Source organism: Rana temporaria, chromosome 1 (assembly GCF_905171775.1).
Source record: "Rana temporaria chromosome 1, aRanTem1.1, whole genome shotgun sequence".
Lineage (NCBI taxonomy): Eukaryota > Metazoa > Chordata > Amphibia > Anura > Ranidae > Rana > Rana temporaria.
In genome coordinates this window covers 78,137,003-78,157,155 of record NC_053489.1, presented here as the reverse complement: position 1 = coordinate 78,157,155, position 20,153 = coordinate 78,137,003, and the positions used below count along the sequence as shown (strand labels likewise).

The window sequence follows — 20,153 nt, the reverse complement described above, 5'->3', positions numbered from 1 at the left end:
AGCTTTTTCTGCCCAGGATGTTGCAAGTGCTCTTGTGGAGTGGGCCTCAACACCCCCTGGAGAATCTTTACTCACTATTCTATAGCTTTCTAGGATAGCTAACCTGATCAATCTAGCTATCGTGGTTTTAGAAGCTTTCTGCCCTCTACGCTGACCAGAGAAAAGAACAAACAAGGAATCTGACAATCTGAAGGAGTTTGTTGTATCTAAATATTCTAGAATACATCTTCTCACATCTAGTAGATGGAACTGCCTCTCCTTTTCATTAGAAGCGTTCTGACAAAAAGGTAAAATAATATCTTGGGACCTATGAAAGTTTGATGTCATCTTTGGCAGGAACCCAGGGTCTGTCTACAGAATGATTCTGTCCTCCAAAATTTGAAGAAAAGGCTCTCTGACTGAAAGCGCTTGTATTTCACTAACTCTGCGAGCTGTAGTAATTGCTACCAGGAGCACCGTTTTCAAAGCGAGCAGTCCAAGAGAGGCCTCCGAGATGGGCTCAAATGGAGCACCCCTAAAAGCTTTAAGGATGACCGACAGGTCCCACGTTGGAGTTGCTTTTGTTTTAGTTGGTTTCTGTCTGGAAATTGCCTTACAGAACCTAGAGATAAGTTGATCTTTCTGTAGACGTCTTTCAAGGTCAACACTTAGGCTGGGTTCACACTACTACACTACTTTCATCCTACTTTGCTCTGTGTTCAATGTTTCCCTATGAGAGCGTCTTGTAGTGTCCTACACAAGTCGGTCCGACTTTGAAAATGCTCCCTGTACTACTTTTGGTCCTACATTGATCCTACTTCAGGCCCATTGAATATCATTGAAGTCGGACTAAAGTAGTATCCTGTTCATGAAAGTAGGATGGATGTAGGACCAATGTAGGATAAATGTAGGACCAATGTAGCAGAGCAAAGTAGGATGAAAGTAGTGTAGTAGTGTGAACCCAGCCTCAAAGTGGAGTTCCAAACACAATTAGCATTTTTTAAATGTATGTCCTTTCATCCTGCGTTTTTATAATATAAATCCAGTCACTTACTATTTTACAATCCGCCGCCGATCCGCATAGATATTCAAAAAAGATAGTTTATAAAACTATGTCTACATTGTTGTCATTTTGCTTGTGGGCATTGTGAAGCCAACAAGAACTTACTTCCTGGAAGTCTTGGATGGGGAGTGATAATTGGACAGCGCACTGCATCCTGGGAAATTATGACACACATTTCTCCCAGGAGCATTAGAGGGAGATGTCAGAATCCTAGGTGCTTTCAAAGGCAGATCGTGGGACCGCATAGCAACAGGCATTTCCAGATGAGTAAAAAAAATTTTTTTTTTTTTTACTTTAGGTCTAATGAGCACAATAATGAAAAAAACATTTTGGGATGGAAACTCCACTTTAAGGCTGCCATTTGTACCTTGATAGTGCTCAGGGATAATCCCTTGTCTACCCTGTCTTGTAAAAACTGTAAGATGTTTTTAATGCTCTTGGATTCACCCTGATCTGCCAGCCAGGAATTAAATTTTTTCAAGGTTTTCCCATAGATGGCCCGAGTGACCGGTTTTCTACTCTGGAGCAGGGTTTGGATCAACTTTTCTGATAGGCCTTTTTGTCTCAGAATTTCTTCCTCAGTAACCATGCTGAAAGCTTCAGCATGGGTATCTGAGGGTGCAAGAGAGGACCTTGTGACAGAAGGTCCTGCCTGTACAGGAGTCTCAACGATGGTTGGTCTGTTAACCTTAGTATCGTTGCAAACCAAGGTCTCTTGGGCCAAAACGGTACCACCAGAATCAACATGTTTCCTCCACTAGAAACTTGGACAAAACTCTTGGAATGAGATGAAGTGGTGGAAATGCATAGGCTAGACTGAAAGTCCATGGTATTTGCAATGCATTTACCCCCCCCCCCCCCCCCCCAAGGGTGATCTCCTGGGTGCAGAGAGCAAAAATTTTGAACCTTGGTATTCTCCTTTGTCACGAACAGGTCTATCTCTGGGAACCCCCAGTGACTCGTTATGAGCTTGAAGGCTTCCATGTGTAGAGACCACTCTTGATTCGACACTAAATGTCGGCTCAAAAAATCTGCAGTTTTCTGCTCGCCCTTCAAATGGATTGCAGAAATGGATTTTAGATAAATCTGTCCATTGGAACAGTTGTTTTGCTACTGTCATTAGGCGAGGTCTCTTGGTACCTCCCTGCTTGTTCACATAGGCTACTGCCGTCACGTTATCTGATCGGACTTGAAGATGGTGACCTTGTAGCTTTTCCTGAAAGGCTAGTAGAGCTTTTAAGATTGATGCCAATTGGAAGAGGACCTTCTTTCTTCTGGTGTCCACCTGCCTTGTACCCAGAAGGTATTGAGATGAGCTCCCCACCCCCAACTGCTTGCGTCCGTGGTCAAAATGGACGCGATAGGAGGGACCCAGAGAACCCCCTTGTTTAGGTTCTCTTTGTCCTTCCACCACCAGAGCGAACGCTTCACCTTGTTGGGGACCGATACTGAGTCTTCCAGATCCTTTATCTTTATTTGTTCCAGCAGAAAATTCTGAAGATCTCTCTGGTGGAACCTGGCCCATTGCAATACTGGGATGGCTGAAGTCATTAGCCCTAAGGCGGACATGACCTCCCTTAATGTGCAATCGCGCCTGAAGAAAGGACATCCGCTGATGTATCTTGGAGATCTTTTTTTCCGGTAAGACAATCTTTTGTTCTACTGACAGAATCCTGTAATTTAAGTACAGGAAATCTTGTGTTGGAGTGGTCTTGGATTTCTCCAGACTGACAATCCAACCCAGACTGCTCAGGCTTTGTTGTGTTAACTCCAAGTCTTGACAGAGTTGTTCCTTTGAATGAGCCGTGAGGAGTAAGTCGTCCAGATATGGTATGACTGATACCGACTGGAGTCTCAAGGGGGACTAGTGCTTCTCCGAGAACTTTTGAGAATATCCTTTGAGAGGACGACAGACCAAAGGGCAGAGCTCTGCACTGGAAGTGATAAGTTCTTGATTCGATCTGAATTGCCATACGAAGGACTTTCTGGCATTCCTTCCTTATTGGAATATGTAGGTAGGCGTCCCTTAAATCCAGGGTTGCCATGAATACTTCCTTCTGCAGAAGATTCATTACTGAATAAATGGACTCCATCCGAAATTTCTTGTAACGGATGGAGAGATTTAGGGGTCGGAGGTTCATAATTAGTCTGAACTTCGAGTTTTTTTTTTACTACAAAAATATGAGTGTAAAAACACTCCCCCTGCTCTTGAATAGGGACTGGTGTCAATACCTCTTGATCTACCATGTCTCCTATTAGTAAGGGCAAGGCCTTGGCCTTCTCCGAGTGACTGGATAACTTTGTCACTAGGAACTTGGATGGTGGCTCGCTGTGGAACTCTAGAGCATAACCTCTTGATGATACTTAAAACAAATTTGTTGAGGTTGTTCTTTCCCACTGGGGAAGAAAGTTCTTTAGTCTTCCCCCCCACCGGAACCTCAACGTCACTGTGGCTTGGGGTCTGGACCGGGGCGATTAAAAAAGTATGCCGCCTCTCCCTTTGCCTTTTTGGCCTGCCCAATGCTTTTTGGGCTTAAATTCTTTCCCAGCTTTTTCAGACTCCTTGGAGGGACGAAAAAACTTTTTCTGAAATAAATTTTTATTTTTAAGAGGAAAAGATTTCTTTTTGTCCGCCGTTCTAAGGCGGTATCCAACTCTGGACCAAAAATGAGGTCTCCAGTAAATGGAACACTGCATAACCTTGTCTTGGACACTGTCTCCAGCCCAGGTTTTTAACCATACGGATCTCCTAGCCGATACAGAGTGCTGCAGATTTGGCTGTACATTTTACTGCATCTGTTGCTGCATCTGAAATAAAGCTAGTTGCTTTAAAGAGCATAAGGAAGGTTTTAAGTAGGTCTTCCCTAGCGGTACCCGCCTTGTGTTCCTCCAACTGGGATAGATAGCCAGAACTCTAGGTTTCTGGCTAGACAAGAAGTAGCCAATGCAGGTTTTAAACCTGCCATGGAAGCATCCCAGGCCCTTTTTAGGACTATGTCAGTCCTCCTATCCATTGGGTCCTTCAAATGACCCATGTCCTCAAAGGCCAGATCCGACTGCTTAGATACCTTAGACAGGGGGGGCATCAAGCTTAGGAATTTTGTTCCAGACTGCCTCTGGGTTCTCGTCAAAGGGAATCCTTCTTTAGAGGGAATTTGGGAAAAAAGGCTTTTTATCTGGCTCCGCCCAATCTTTGCGGACCAGATCAGAGAGGACCTCATGAATAGAAAACACTCTGGCTTTTTTCTTTCCCAGGGCAGCATACATTGTGTCATGCCTAGGTAGTTGAGATTCCTCTTCTTCAATCTCAAGATTATCATAGATGGCACCTAGCAATTCATCTACCTCCTCGATAGAGAATTTGTACTTTGACACTGTTAGCTGCGACATGATTCTCCTCCTGGTCTGAATCAGAATCAGAGGATTCAGGTCTAACTAACTCGGGGCTATGCTCCCTTTCTCTACGAGGCTCCCCGGAGCTAGGCATTGTGGGGCTTGGAGAAGGGGAAACTGTAGTTGCACTACTACTGGTAGCAGTCGTGCTAACATTGGAAATTAAATCTCTAAGGGATTTAAAAGTAGAAGCCATCTCCTCTTTAAAAGAACCCAAAAACTTTACTAAGGGAGAGTCTGCCTCAGATTTTAACAATTTAGCAATACATTGTTTGCACAAAGTTTTATCATAAGCTGAGGATAACTTGCTACCACAACTTGGACACTTTCTGCGGCCAGACTTTTCTTCCCTTGAAGATTCCTTAGCCTGAGAATGGTCCGACGGACCGTTTTCATCGGTTCACAACTGAAGTGGCCTGATGTGTGTACACACCATCGTTCCAAAAACGGTCGGGTCAGAACGCAGTCACGTCAAACACACGACGTGCTGAATAAAACGAATTTCAATGCTTCCAAGCATGTGTGGACTTGATTCTGAGCATGCGCGGGTTTTGAACCGATGTTTTTCTGTACTAACCATCGGTTTGGACCGATCGGGCAGCGGTCCATCGGTTCGGTTTTGAAGCATGTTTTAACATTTTGGACCGAAGGAAAAAGATTTTTAATACAGCTTGCCTGTAAAATCTTTTTCTTGGAGTACATCACGGGACACAGAGCGGCATTCATTACTATATGGGTTATATGGAGTACCTTCAGGTGTAGACACTGGCAATCTCAAACAGGAAATGCCCCTCCCTATATAACCCCCTCCCATAGGAGGAGTACCTCAGTTTTGTAGCAAGCAGTATGCCTCCCAAAATGGTCCTCAAAAAAGAGGGGTGGGAGCTCTGTGTCCCGTGATGTACTCCAAGAAAAAGATTTTACAGGTAAGCTGTATTAAAAATCTCTTTTTCTTTATCGTACATCACGGGACACAGAGCGGCATTCATTACTATATGGGATGTCCCAAAGCAATGCTTACAATGAGGGGAGGGAGAACATCTCCAAGACAAAAGGATTTAATTTAGAGATATACTCAAATCATAATAAATCCAACTTAGTTGAGAAAAATAAAATTTTTAAATTTAACTCGAACAAGAGGAGCCCCCGGAATCCGAGGGTCTCAAACTGCAGCCTGCAGCACTGCCTGCCCGAAGGCAGTATCAGTATTCCTTCTTACGTCCAACTTGTAGAATTTTGTAAACGTGTGGACAGAAGACCAGGTTGCCGCCTTGCAAACTTGAGCCATAGAGATCTGGTGGTGTGCTGCCCAGGAGGCGCCCATGGCTCTAGTAGAATGAGCCTTTAATGATACTGGAGGAGGCAACCCTTTCAAGCCGTAGGCCTGAGTGATTAATTGCTTAATCCACCTAGAAATGGTGGACTTTGCAGCTGCCTGCCCCTTCTTGGGCCCATCCGGTAGAATGAACAGCACATCTGTCTTCCGGATCTTCTTTGTAGCTTTAAGATAGGCCTTCATGGCCCTGACAATATCCAAGGTATGCAGCAACCCTTCCTTTCTGGAAGTAGGTTTAGGGAAGAAGGATGGTAATACCAAATCCTGGTTCAAATGAAAACTGGATATGACCTTCGGAAGGAAGGAAGGATGAGGGCGGAGAACGACCCTGTCCTTATGAAAAACAAGATATGGTTCCTTACAGGATAAGGCTGCCAGCTCCGAAACTCTTCTTGCGGAAACTATGGCAACCAAAAATACTAACTTCCTTGTCAGTAGAACCAAAGGAATATCAGCCAACGGCTCAAACGGTTGTTTCTGTAAACTTGACAGAACAAGATTTAAATCCCACGGACAAAGCGGGGATTTAACTGGAGGTCTAATACGTAAGACCCCTTGAAGGAAGGTCTTAACCAGCGAGTGGGTGGCCAGCGGCCGCTGAAACCACACTGACAGAGCAGAAATCTGTCCTTTGATTGTGCTTAATGCCAATCCTTTATCCACTCCTAGCTGGAGAAAACTTAATACTCTATCGATGGTAAATTTGCGAGAAAGCCATCGCTTGGACTCACACCAGCCTACATAGGCCTTCCAGACCCTGTAATAAATCACCCTAGAGACCGGTTTCCTGGCTCTGATTAGGGTAGAGATTACTTTCTGAGACAGACCTCTACCCCTGAAAATCAGGGATTCAGCTTCCAGGCCGTCAAATTTAGATGCCGTAAGGCAGGGTGGAGGATCGGACCTTGCGATAGCAGGTCTGGCCGTAGAGGAAGAGTCCAAGGGTCTCCCACTACCATCCTTAAGATTAGTGAGTACCATGCCCTTCTGGGCCATGCTGGAGCTACCAGGATGACTGGTATGTGCTCCACCCGGATCCTGCGCAGCAGGCGGGGTAGTAACTGGAGCGGGGGAAACGCATAAAGAAGTTTGAACTGATGCCAAGGGCAAACCAACGCATCGGTTCCGCAGGCCATCGGATCACTTGAGCGGGACATGAACCTGTCTAGTTTCTTGTTGAGTCTCGATGCCATGATATCCACGTCCGGCACTCCCCATCTTTGGCAGAGTGCTTGAAAGACTAGTGGATGCAGAGACCATTCCCCCGGCCATAGAGTCTGGCGGCTTAAGAAGTCCGCCTGAAAGTTGTCCACTCCTGGAATGAATATTGCCGATATGCAGGGCACATGAGCCTCTGCCCATAGAAGAATCAAGCTCACCTCTCTCTGAGCGGCTTGACTCCTGGTTCCCCCTTGGTGATTTATGTATGCCACGGCCGTGGCATTGTCTGATTGAATTCTCACCGGGAACCCCTGCAATTTTGACGTCCAAGCCCTGAGGGCTAGTCGAGCAGCTCTGAGCTCCAAGATGTTGATGGGCAACTGCTTCTCTGGCTTTGCCCAAGTACCTTGGCGAGTGCAACCATCCAAAATTGCTCCCCAGCCCGTCAGGCTGGCGTCTGTGGTCACTATCTTCCAAGCCACTGGGCTGAAAGACTTCCCCTTCAGTAGATTCTGAGGGTCTAACCACCAACACAGACTTTGTCGGACTCTTGATAAGAGCGGCAACGGGATATCCAAGGCCTGTGGCCTTCTGCTCCATGCTGACAGGATGGCTGCCTGTAGGATGCGAGTGTGGCTCTGGGCGTATGGTACCGCCTCGAACGTGGCCACCATCTTGCCTAGTAACCTCATACATAGGCGAATAGTCGGTTCTTTCTTGCTTAGAACCAGTAGGATTAATTCCTTGATGGCTTTTACCTTCCTCAGAGGTAGGAACACTCCTTGTTGTTCTGTGTCTAATCTCATGCCGAGATATTCCAACTGCCTTGTGGGCTGGAAAGCTGACTTTTCTCGATTTAGGACCCAGCCGAACCTCTCGAGGTATTGGACCGTGAGGGCCACTGCTCGCTCCAAGCCGGGAGACGAGTGGTCTATGACTAGGAGGTCGTCCAGGTATGCTAGGATCGTGACCCCTTGGATCCTTAGCTTGGCTAGGATCGGAGCTAGGACCTTCGTGAACACCCGGGGGGCCGTAGCCAACCCGAAGGGAAGCGCCACGAATTGGAAGTGACGCAAAGCCACCATGAAGCGTAGATATCTTTGATGTGGCTGATAAATTGGAACATGAAGGTAGGCATCCTTTATGTCTATGGACGCCATGAAGTCGTCCTTCTGGAGTGTGGCAGCTGCTGACCGCACGGATTCCATCCGAAATGAGCGGATCTTTAGATATGCATTTACCATATTTAGGTCCAAAATTGGCCTGACATCTCCATTGGGGATGATGAATAGGTTGGAGTAGAAACCCAGCCCCTGTTCCAGGACTGGCCGGAATCCGAGGCGGATCGTTTGGAATCCTCGACTCCTGGAAATGAGGAGGAGGAAACCTTAGGAAATCTAATTTGTAGCCTGTGGCCACGGAAGACCGTACCCACTCGTCGGGAATGCTGGCTTCCCAAATCTCTGAAAAGAGTCGCAGCCTTCCCCCCACCTTCGTGGGTGGGGGCGCCCCTTCATAAGGTTGGCTTGGGGGCTGGTTTTGCTGGTTTGCGAAACCACTGCCTTTTGCCTCTAACAGCCTGTCCTTGTGATTTGCTGTTGAAGCCGAAGTTTGCTTTTGCAGGAGGCCGTCGATACTGCTTGGCATTAGAGGGCCCCTGCCCAGGGGAATACTGTCGTTTTAACGCAGGCCCCTGAACCTTCTTCTTAGTTGGCAAGAGAGTACTCTTGCCGTTTGAAATGGTCTGAATGTATTTATCTAGGTCTTCTCCGAAGAGTCGTCCTCCATGGAAGGGGAACCCTACCAGGAGCTTCTTGCATGGGGGCTCAGCCTCCCAGCTTTTTAACCATAAGAGTCTTCTCATATGGATAAGGGATAACGATAAACGTGACGCTTGCTGGATAGAATCCTTGATTGCGTCTACCGTAAAACATATGGCCTTAGGGACATCCGAAAATTCTTCTGCCTGCTGGGCAGGAATAAGTTTAAGCATCTGCTTAAATTGATCCGATAATGCTTGAGCGACCCCAATCGCAGCCACAGCTGGCTGTACTACTGCCCCTGCAGTAGTGAAGGAGTTCTTAAGTAGTGCTTCCAAGCGCTTATCAACTGGATCCTTGAACACCTGTATGTTTTCTACAGGGCATGTTAACGATTTGTTAACACATGAGATGGCTGCGTCCACTGCAGGAGTAGCCCATCTTTTGGAAAATTTTTCTTCCATAGGATATAGGACAGAGAACTTCTTAGGTGGTAAGAAGATCTTATCTGGCTTGTTCCAATCTTGGAACAAAACTCCCTCTAATAGAGGATGGATCGGAAACACAGCATTGCTTTGAGGCGCCCTCAGTGAGCCCAAAGCTGAAACCGTCGATACCTGGAGATCTGGTACTGGCAAGTTGAATGCCCTATGGACCAAGTCCGACAATCCTTGAATCCACCAGCTCTCCCTCAGGGAGACTGCCCCAGACTCCTCTGTATCCGGATCTTCGATCCCTGAACCTACTTGGTCCTTGTCCAAGAGGTCGTCCAATTCCCCTGAGGAAAGGACCTCCTCTTCTGAGGGTCCGCGCTCGGGCGACGGAGATCTATTCCGCTTACTGCCCCGCATAGCTGCGGCTATCATTTTACCCATGCTTTTCTGCATCTCTTTTAAAGAGGTGAGTAATACCTCCTCCGTGACCATCTTAGGGTTGGACTGACCCGCGTCAGCTCCAGCCCCAGATCCCGATGGCCCCAAGGCTCCCTGTGGGGAAAGCAGCGGCATAGCATTGTCCGAGACCTCAGACTCTCTGGGGGAATCCCCACCTCTTGTACCCTTGTTTTTTGATGCCATGGTACAATACCGAGGTACACCTGCTACTTATTGGTACCTGGGACTTATAAATAGTTAAATGCCCAAACACCTGTTTGGGGGATAAAAAATGCTTCCTCTCCCCTAGATGACACTTTTTTTTTTTTTTTTTTTTCAAAAAAAAATCTTTTTTTTTTTTTTTTTTTTCAAATCTAGGAAAGAAAAAACATTCTGTCCCCCTGAGTAGTATTGCAAGAAAAACTATGAGATGGAAAAGAAACAGCCTATTTCTAGGCTTGAAAACAGTCTTTCTGAAGACTGCAATATTCTTTCTGGCCACTGTGTGTCCTCGGCGCCCCGTGCTTGCCGTTCTGGTCTTTCCTCCTCAGTTCCAAAGTATTGAATGAGCTATATGGAACAAACAAGGAAGGGCCGCCCCTTCCTTAAGCCACTGACCCGCCCTTCCCCCCCCAGCAATCTCAAACAGGAAATGCCCCTCCCGACAGGGGGGGGGTGGGGTTGGGAGGAAGGGACCTCTCTGCTCCAGAGGTCGGCGTTTTGCCTGCTTTGCAGGCCGTGAGGAGGAAGACTGAATGGAGCATCGCCTGGAGGCTTGCAGGTAAGCACAGCTCTCTGACACACACATATACTTTTATATCACACAGGCCCCACTCAATGCTTTTCCAACACTACAAGGGAGGTCACATCTTATGGGGAATAATACATATAGAGCCATCCTATCTTTATGATATGTGACTAGTTTGCCAGATGCAGTGCATAACTTTAGGCATGTCCCCTGTGACCCCCCAGAAAAAACCTGCTAAGAACCAAGTTCCGCAAGTTTTCCCCTCACTTACCTGCTCCATGCCGCAGGACTTTGCCAAGCAAGAGGCCCAATCTTCCCCCATCTCGGTGGGGATGTCTAGACCTTCAGGCCCTGGGTTCCTATGAAGGATCCACTGTCCTGGGCCCATATAGCACTCTGGCAACAGAAACATTAGGCACCCAAAGGTTTCTAAGTTCTGGGCCCAGGGTCCAGCTCTCTAAAAAGAAAAGCATTATGGGCTATACCCCAAGGGTTTGGGGTCCGGTTACTGACCACTTTAGCGCTGAGGCTTTTTTGGACAGAACCGGTTAGCTCACCTAATCCCAAGGATGTGGAGGCAAGCTAAACCATGACTAACACCTAAGACACTGGCGGAAAAACTGAGGTACTCCTCCTATGGGAGGGGGTTATATAGGGAGGGGCATTTCCTGTTTGAGATTGCCAGTGTCTACACCTGAAGGTACTCCATATAACCCATATAGTAATGAATGCCGCTCTGTGTCCCGTGATGTACGATAAAGAAACTGAGGTACTCCTCCTATGGGAGGGGGTTATATAGGGAGGGGCATTTCCTGTTTGAGATTGCCAGTGTCTACACCTGAAGGTACTCCATATAACCCATATAGTAATGAATGCCGCTCTGTGTCCCGTGATGTACGATAAAGAAAACAGATCGATATACACACCGTCGGTTTGGACCGATGAAACTGAACCTCGGTCCATTCTCATCCGTTTTGTCCGACCGTGTGTACGGGGCCTTAGAGGAAGGGATGGGGGAAAAAACTAAGAATTAGGAAAGAGAGAGATGAAAGGGAAAGAAAGTTGAAGAAAGAGGTACATCCTAAAATGTACTATAAGGGGTTTTTATACTGTACGAGTGGAAAGCACTCAGGGAGCGCTAAATGTCCGCAGGTTAGGGGCGCAAATTACTTGTCTTGCCTTGGGTGCTTTCAACCCACGCTATGAAAATAATTTGGGAAATTTTATCAAGGGGTCACGGCACTAGAAGGTTGAGAACCACTGGACTAAGGGATGATGGCAACCACGTGCCACTGTACATGAGTTAATTTCTTAAAGCGGATGTGCCACGGGAAAATAATATTAAAAGCCAGCAGCTACAAATACTGCAGCTGCTGACTTTTAATATTAGGACACTTACCTGTCCTGGAGTCCAGCGCTGATCGCAGCAGAGCACGAGCGATCGCTCGTCTCTCTGCTGCTCCCCCCGCCATCCACGCTGAGGGAACCAGGAAGTGAAGCTCTGCGGCTTCACTGCCCGGTTCCCTACGGCGCATGCGCGAGTCGCGCTGCGCCCGCCGATTGGCTCACACGCTGTGTGCTGGGAGCCGAGTGTTCCCAGCACACAACGGGCGACAGACGGGAAGTCAGAAAAACCCGTCTTTCGCCCGTATCGTGTGGCCGGAAGTGGGTGCAAATACCTGTCTTTAGACAGGTATCTGCACCCCCCTCCCCCCTGAAAGGTGTCAAATGTGACACCGGAGGGGGGGCGGGTTCCGATCAGCGGGACTCCACTTTAGGGTGGAGAACCGCTTTAAGTAATTTTCAGTCTTCGGTCAAGTGCATCCTGCATTTTGGCACTAAAATTTCAATTTGGCACATTTAAAAAAATACATATTGGCCCAAGTTTAGGAGAAAATTTTGATTTAAAAAATTGCTTTGTTGGATAGGTTTTATAGCAGAAAGTATGATTTATTTTTTTTACAAAATTGTTGGTGTTGTTTATAGCGCAAAAAAATAAAACAGGTGTGTGATCAAATAGCACCAGAAGAAAGCCATTAGTGGGGGGAAAAAAAATATAATTTTTTAGTGACCAATTGTCAGTTAGCCACTTCAGCTCTGGAAGGTTTAATTTTTTTTTTTACTTCTGCTATAACACGCATATACAGTGGGTACAGAAAGTATTCAGACCCCCTTAAATTTTTCACTCTGTTATATTGCAGCCATTTGCTAAAATCATTTAAATTCATTTTTTCCCTCATTAATGTACACGCAGCACCCCATATTGACAGAAAAACACAGAATTGTTGAAATTTTTGCAGATTTATTCAAAAATAACTCACCATAAAATCCTTTTCTCTGAAGTTCATTGACGGACACAGCACTTTTAATTAGGAATGTCCCGATACCGACACTAGTATCGGTACCGATACCAAGCATTTCCCCAAGTACTTGTACTCGGGGGGAAATGCTTCGATGCCTCAGCAGATACCTGGGCAGGCAGGGGAGTTGCAAGTCTTCTCCCCCATGCTGTCTTTCCCCTGTGCTCTTCCCCCCCCCCCCCCGTGTTCCGTGCTGTCCTCTTTAACCACCCCCCCCCTGTGTTCCGTGCTGTCCTCTTTACCCACCCCCCATGTTCCGTGCTGTCCTCTTCCCCCCCGTGTTCCGTTCTGTCCTCATTCCCCCCCCCCCCCCGTGTTCCGTGCCGTCCTCATTTCCCCCCCCGCCCCCGTGCTGTCCTCTTCCTCCCCGTGTTCCGTGCTGTCCTCTTCCTCCCCGTGTTCCGTGCTGTCCTCTTCCTCCCCGTGTTCCGTGCTGTCCTCTTCCTCCCCGTGTTCCGTGCTGTCCTCTTTCCCCCCCGCCCCCGTGTTCCGTGCTGTCCTCTCCCTCCCCCTTAATTTGTCAGGATGGAGAGCGTCAGTAGGAGCCGTTAAAACCAGCTCCTACCTTTTCAGAATGAACAGTCAGTAATCACTGACTCTGTCCATTCATATAACTGAGCATCGTAACCTGTGTTTGCGATGCTTCAGTTTATGAATGGAGAGGAGCTTCCCTCCATTCATTTCAGCTGAGGCTGCAGAGAAAGGGAGTGGGGAATCTGTGTCCTTGGTCCCTTTGTCTTAAAGGGGGGATGTCAGAGGTCTGTTAAGACCCCTGATATCTCTCCAAAGACCCCCAACAGGGCTGATAAAAAAAAAAAAAAAATTGCAATAATTTTTAAAAAAATAAAAATAAAATGTAAATAAAAAAACACTGCCAATCCACCCCCCCTAAAAAAAAAAAAAATGTTTAATGTGACAGTATCCACCCATAACAGCCAGAGCTCCTTAACGGAGGAGGTGCGACCTTAACCAGCCGCCTGCAAAACCTTGCGGCCGAAGAAAGCATCCGCAGATGCACTCACCTCAACCTGGTAAAATGTAGTTAAAGTGCGAACGGACGACCAGGCTTACACACATGGGAAACTGATGCTTGATGTCGGAAAAACCAGGAGGCACCAATTGCCCTGGTCGAATGTCCTGTGACAGGAAAAGGGAGGCACCCGCCCTTTTAAAGGCATAAGCCTGGATCACGATCTGTCTAATCCACCGAGAAATGGTGGCCGCAGAGACCGCTAAGACCCTTCTTCGGACCAGATACCGACAAAAACAGTGAATCTGACCTCCTAGCAGACAGATACACCCACAGAGCCGGACCACGTCCAACGAATGCAAAGCAACCTCTTTAGGATGCAACGGCCGAGGACACAAGGATGGAAGCACAATGTCCTCATTTAGATGAAACGCCAAAACAACTTTTGGGAGAAACAAAGGCTGCGGACGTAGCACCGCCTTATCCTTGTGGAGGATCAAGTAGGGAGACTTGCAAGACAAGGCTGCCAACTCAGAAACCCTCCTGGCAGACGTAATCGCCATCAGAAAGGCTACTTTCTGACAGAGTGTCAATAGGGATATTTCTCTAATATTCTCAAATGGCGGTTTCTGAAGCGCCGAGAGCACCAGATTTAAATCCCATGGAGGCAGCAGTAGCCGAACCGGAGGCGCCACATGTCGAAATTTAACGGGGTCTGAATACTTTCCGTACCCACTGTGTGTTAGGAGTGCAACGGATCATCATTGAACCGTGATCCGAACGGGTCACTGCGTTCGGATCGGCACACCATGTGATCCGTGGATTGCGGCCATAGGAAAGGCCGCAGCTTTGGCCTAGGTGAGCTCCCCAGAGCGACCCGCTGACGGGGGAAATGTGGACATTACCGTGGGGGAGAGAGATGTGGACATTACAGTTAGCAGGGGGGGGGTCGGAGATGTGGACATTATGGTGGGGGGGAGGGAAATGTGGATATTACAGTGGGGGGGGGGGGGGGATGTGGACATTACAGTGGGAACTATATATGGTGTGTAATCTGAAAAATTATCCGATCCATGACTGATCTGAGGAACGTTCCGAACCATGAGTTTTTTGATCCGTTGTGTGTGTGTGTGTGTGTGTGTGTATATAAAATTCAACGTGTGTGTGTGTGTATGTATGTTCCAGCATCACGTCCAAACGGCTAAAGATATTAACATGAAACTTGGCACACATGTTACTTATATGTCAGCAACAAACATAGGATAGGTGGTTTAACCCTTACCCACCCCCATTTGCCATGGTCGGGGTTTTTCTTTAACCACTTCCCGACCCGCGTATTGTATCACAACAGAGATATCCATCTTTTCAGCGGGCGGCCGTGTAAACTATAACGACGGTCTCCGCGGCGGATTCGCGGCGAGATCGCCGTTATCGGTGGCGGGAGGGCCTCCCGCCGCTTTTCTGCGCCCTCCGCCGCTTACCGGAGCCGTCGGTAGCGGAGGAGATCCGATGCTGCCGCCTGGAGAGTGAGGACTTGAGTGAGGGCAAGATGGCCCCCACCCGTCCTCATAGCTCTGCTGGGTGGAAGTGACGTCAAAACGTCAGTCCCGCCCAGCCTCTTAAAGAGACAATTTTTTTTTTGTCATTTTTTTAAATGACAAATTTTCCTTTCATTTAAGCCTAAATATGAGATCTGAGGTCTTTTTGACCCCAGATCTCATATTTAAGAGAACCTGTCATGCTTTTTTCTATTACAAGGGATGTTTACATTCCTTGTAATAGGAATAAAAGTGATCATTTTTTTTTTTTTATATTTTAGTGTAAAAAATAATAAAATCAATAAAATGAAATAAGAAAACAAAAAAAAAATTTTTAAAGCGCCCCGACGAGCTCGCGCGCAGAAGCGAACGCATACGCGAGTAGCGCCCGCATATGAAAACGGTGTTCAAATCACACAAGTGAGGTATCGCCGCGATCGTTAGAGCGAGAGCAATAATTCTAGCCCTAGACCTCCTCTGTAACTCAAAAAATGCAACCTGTAGAATTTTATAAACGTCGCCTATCGAGATTTTAAGGGTAAAAGTTTGACGTCATGCCACGAGCGGGCGCAATTTTTAAGCGTGACATGTTGGGTATCATTTTACTCGGCGTAACATTATCTTGCACAATATGTAAAAAAATTGGGCCAAATTTATTGTTGTCATTTTTTTATTAAAAAAAGTGAATTTTTTCCAAAAAAAAGTGCGCTTGTAAGACCGCTGCGCAAATACGGTGTGACAAAAAGTATTGCAATGACTGCCATTTTATTCTCTAGGGTGTTAGAAAAAATATATATATAATGTTTGGGGGTTTTAAGTAATTTTCTAGCAAAAAAAAATGTTTTAGTCTCGTAAACACCGAATCTGAAAAAGAAGCCCGGTGGGAAAGAGGTTAATTAGGCAGTCGGCTTTCCCATTAACGTAAATAGGAAGATTAAGTGGTTAGAGAAGTGCGCCCCCCGTTCTTGTGGTTTCCGGGCCAACATTACCAATCGATAGCTCCGGGAACCATTCGGCTTTGGCAGGGTTTTTTCCATAGAGTTAAGCAATGGCTAGATCTCTATGCCCTTGAAGAGGAGTGGCGTTGGCCATGTAAACATGTTTTTTCCATCTATCTGGCAAATCTCCTCATTGAGGAGAGCTGGGATCTGACAGGTCCCTCTCAACAGTAATCCCCCCCCCCCCCCCCCCCCCTAAGCAAGGCAGAGTCCGTCGGGTGGATAGCCCCTGTGAAAGGGCCCTTAATATATTTCTTTTTGATCTTTTGCTTTTAAGGGTAGGAGAGATAATAGGATTTTTTGTACTCACCGTAAAATCCTTTTCTCTGAAGTCCATGGACGGACACAGCTCCTTAAATCTTGACAAGTGGGTTATGTTCCCTGTTTACAGGAGAGGACTAGGCAGAAACATGTTAAATAGTTAAATACATGTTACATTAACAGAGTTGAACAGCCCCTCCCAGGGGGCGGTCCCTCCAGACATAACCCTCCTCACTGCAGCTTGCAGCCTCAGTTCGTAACAAGCAGTACAAACCTAAAAAGGAGGGGTGGGAGCTGTGTCCGTCCATGGACTTCAGAGAAAAGGATTTTACGGTGAGTACAAAAAATCCTATTTTCTCTTATCGTCCATGGACGGACACAGCTCCTTAAATCTTGACAAGTGGGACGTCCCCAAGCAGTGTCAAAAAACGAGGGGTGGGAAATATATCAGTAAAAACAATTTTAACTTCACCCCAAAACAAGCAGAGCTCCTCAACGGAGGAGGTGCAACTTTAAACAGCCGCCGGCAAAAACTAGCGGCTGAAAAAAACATCATAAGATGCACTCACAGCAACCATGTAAGTTCTGGAAAAAGCGTGAACGGACGAGCAAATCGCCGCCTCGCACACCTGTGAGACCGACGCATGATGTCGAAAAAAAAAAAAAAAAAACCCAGGAAGCACCAATTGCCCTGGTCGAAAGTGCCGTGACCGGAAAGGGGGGCCCGCACTTAGGAGCATAGGCCTGTATGACGGCCTGCCCGATCCACCGAGAAATGGTGGTCGACGAGACCGCCAGGCCCTTTTGTGGACCAGACACCGACACAAAAGAGAGTCAGAAGCTCCGAAATGGAGCCGTAGTAGGCTGGTATACCCGCAAAGCGCGTACCACGCCTAAAGTATGAAAGGCCGAAACCTCCTTCGGAAGAAGGGAAGGTCGCGGGCGCACCATCACCTAATCCTTATGGGGGATCAAGCATGGCGGCTTGCAAGACAAGACCGCCAACTCAGAAACCCCTCTAACAGAGGTAAAGGCCACTAAAGGGGCCACCTTCTGAGATAGTGTCAAGAGAAAATCTCTCTGATGTTTCCAAAAGGAAGGTTCCTGAAGAACCAAGAGCACCAGAGTCAAAACTCATGGGGGAAGAGATGGGCCAAGAGGGGAAAGTATAAGGCAAACCCCTTGCACACAAAAAAAGGGGACCCACCAGGGAACGGGCCGCAAAAAGGCCACTAAAAGAACACAGCCAAGACTGAAATCTGCCCCCAAACGGTGCTTTAAGCAATTTTTAGATCCAATCCAAGCTTTAAAAACAGCAGGACCCTGGACACCGAGAGTACGCCCGTGGACGTCACTCCATCCCTTCGCACCAAGAGAGGTGCGACGGTAGATCCTCCGGAAGAAGACTACGGTGCCCTGTTGAGATGACCGAGTCAGACAGACCCTGGTCACCTAAAGTCTGGCTTCCAATAACCATGTTAAGCAAGTCAGTGACTGTACAACAGGAGGAAGTATGGGACCTTGAGACAGGAACCTCCTGCCCTGGCAATCGCCAGGGTGCCTCCGCTACCAGGCGCCCGATATCAGCGTACCAAGGACGCCGAGATTAATCTGGAGCGATTAGAATCATCGGGATCTCCTCAGCATCCACTCTGTGGTGCGGCCGAGGAAGCAACTACCATGGAGGAATGGCAAAAAATCACGGATACAGACAACACAGGGCCACCAGCGCGACTGACGCGTCTGTACAAGATCACTAGACCTGGCCACTAACTGACACCCTTGCGGCGGAGACAAGCTGCCAGGAGATCCATGCCATGTGAGGCTCACCTCCTGCAAGGGAGCCGAAACACCCCAAGCACAAAGACCAGTCGCCCTGGTCCAGCATCTGGCGACTCCAGTAGTCCACCTGCCGGCATACCTGATGGTAGACTGAAGCCACGGCCGTGGCGTTGTCCGGCTGAAACCAGATCGGTCGACCACAAGGAGAAGCATAGCCTGATCGCCTAAAATAGTAGGACAATGAACAGTAGACAGCACCTGGTATTCCCAGGCGGTCTCCCACCAGGCACTAGCCAGGCCCGACCCTGGGTAGCTACCGAGACCAGACACATTCAAGGAGGTGTGGTCATAGGTCCACGCAAGTCCAGCGACTCAGGGCCGACTGGACCCCCCAGTTTTGTGAACCTCCAGGTTCACAACCCGTGAGCTGGCATCCTTCGTAAACACCGACCACTGGAAGGAAGGAACAACTTCCCGGACCGAAGAGTCGGGAATCTCTGTCACCAACTCAGAGAGACTCTGACTAGGTGGCGCACAGGAATCTAATGATTTCAGAGACAAGAGATTTTTACCACCTGGACAGTAGTTCCACTGGAAAACCAGGGTGTGGAACTGGGCATACAGTACCACCTTGAAGGAGGCTACCCACAGACCCCGAACCAGCAGGCGCCCGGAGAGAAGACCGATTGCGTGATGCCAATACCTTCTCCGCAGACTGAAGAGTCTGCAATTTCTCCAGGGGAAGAAGGACCTTTGCCACTGAGGAGTCTGGATCAACACTAGATACTCCAACGCTGAGTCGGAACCTAGCATGCCCATAATTTGAACCCTGGGTCGCACACATGGAGGGCAGGCTTGCTGCCACTGAGCTACACTTTCTGGCCTAAACGTTTAACATCCACCCGAATCTTCGGAGGGTCTGAATGGGAATAACCCATCCACTAGTTAGGAGACAGAAGCTGCTCTCAGAAGAAAGTCGTCAAAGTAGCCAATGAGGCAAAGCCTCGCTGTCCCAACAAAATTCAAATAAGTGCGAGCTCCTAGCTGAAAACCCATGGTGCTGACGCCAGATCAAAAGGGAGGGCCACAGGCTGACAGAGACCCTTCTCTCATCACGAAGCACAGAAAAAAAACACTGTGACATGTGCAAAACGGGACATGCATGTATGCGTCCCTGATGTCCGAGGACGTCAGGACATCCCCCGGATGAAGCGCAGCTACCACCGAACAAATGGATTCCATGCGGAACTACCCGACGTTCACAAAGGTATTTAGGGCCTGAGGCCCATAGAAAACCCCAAAACTCTCGTCCTGCAGGAAAGGTAAAATTACCTTGCAGCTTAGCAAATCCCACACTGCCCAAGGCAGACCGACGGGCCGGGAGGGGAAGACACAAGGACAGAACTTTGTTCTGTGGATAGGAGGAAACCCTATCTAGTACTCCGAAGAGACCACCTCGCAGACCCACTAGTCGGAGAGCAGGGAGGTTTCACTGAATTGTGAACCTGCAAGCCGCCCCTCCCACCTAGAGACAGGGAGGGAAGGCTATATACATTGGCAGGATTTGGGTGCCGGCGTGATCGGCTTATGCACCCAGGGACAGATTAGTCCCCCAGCTGGGCCTTTGACAGCCTGGGAGGGTTGCCCCTAAATAATACACACACATAGTGTGTATGTATATTATGTAGGTGTATGCACACATGTCTTTGGAGGAAACCGGAGTACCCGGAGGAAACCCACGCAGACACAGGGAGCGACAATGCAAGCTCCAGGCAGATTGGCATCAGTGTGCAGATTGGCGTCAGTGTGCAGATTCGAACCAATGACTCTTTTGCTGCCAAGTAATGGAGTTAAGCACTACACCACCGTGTGCATAAAACCATTCTGAAACAGACGCCCTGGATAACAAGGGCGCAGCATTCAATGAAGCAT

At 47.9% G+C, this 20,153-nt stretch overlaps 1 protein-coding gene across 2 annotated transcripts in view; it reads right to left on the bottom strand.

Annotated features, from left to right (window-relative positions):
* The window catches only part of DDX4 (DEAD-box helicase 4), a 267,888-nt gene that overhangs the window by 238,205 nt on the left and 9,530 nt on the right, over nucleotides 1-20,153 (bottom strand). The gene's annotated exons all lie outside the window — the stretch shown is intronic.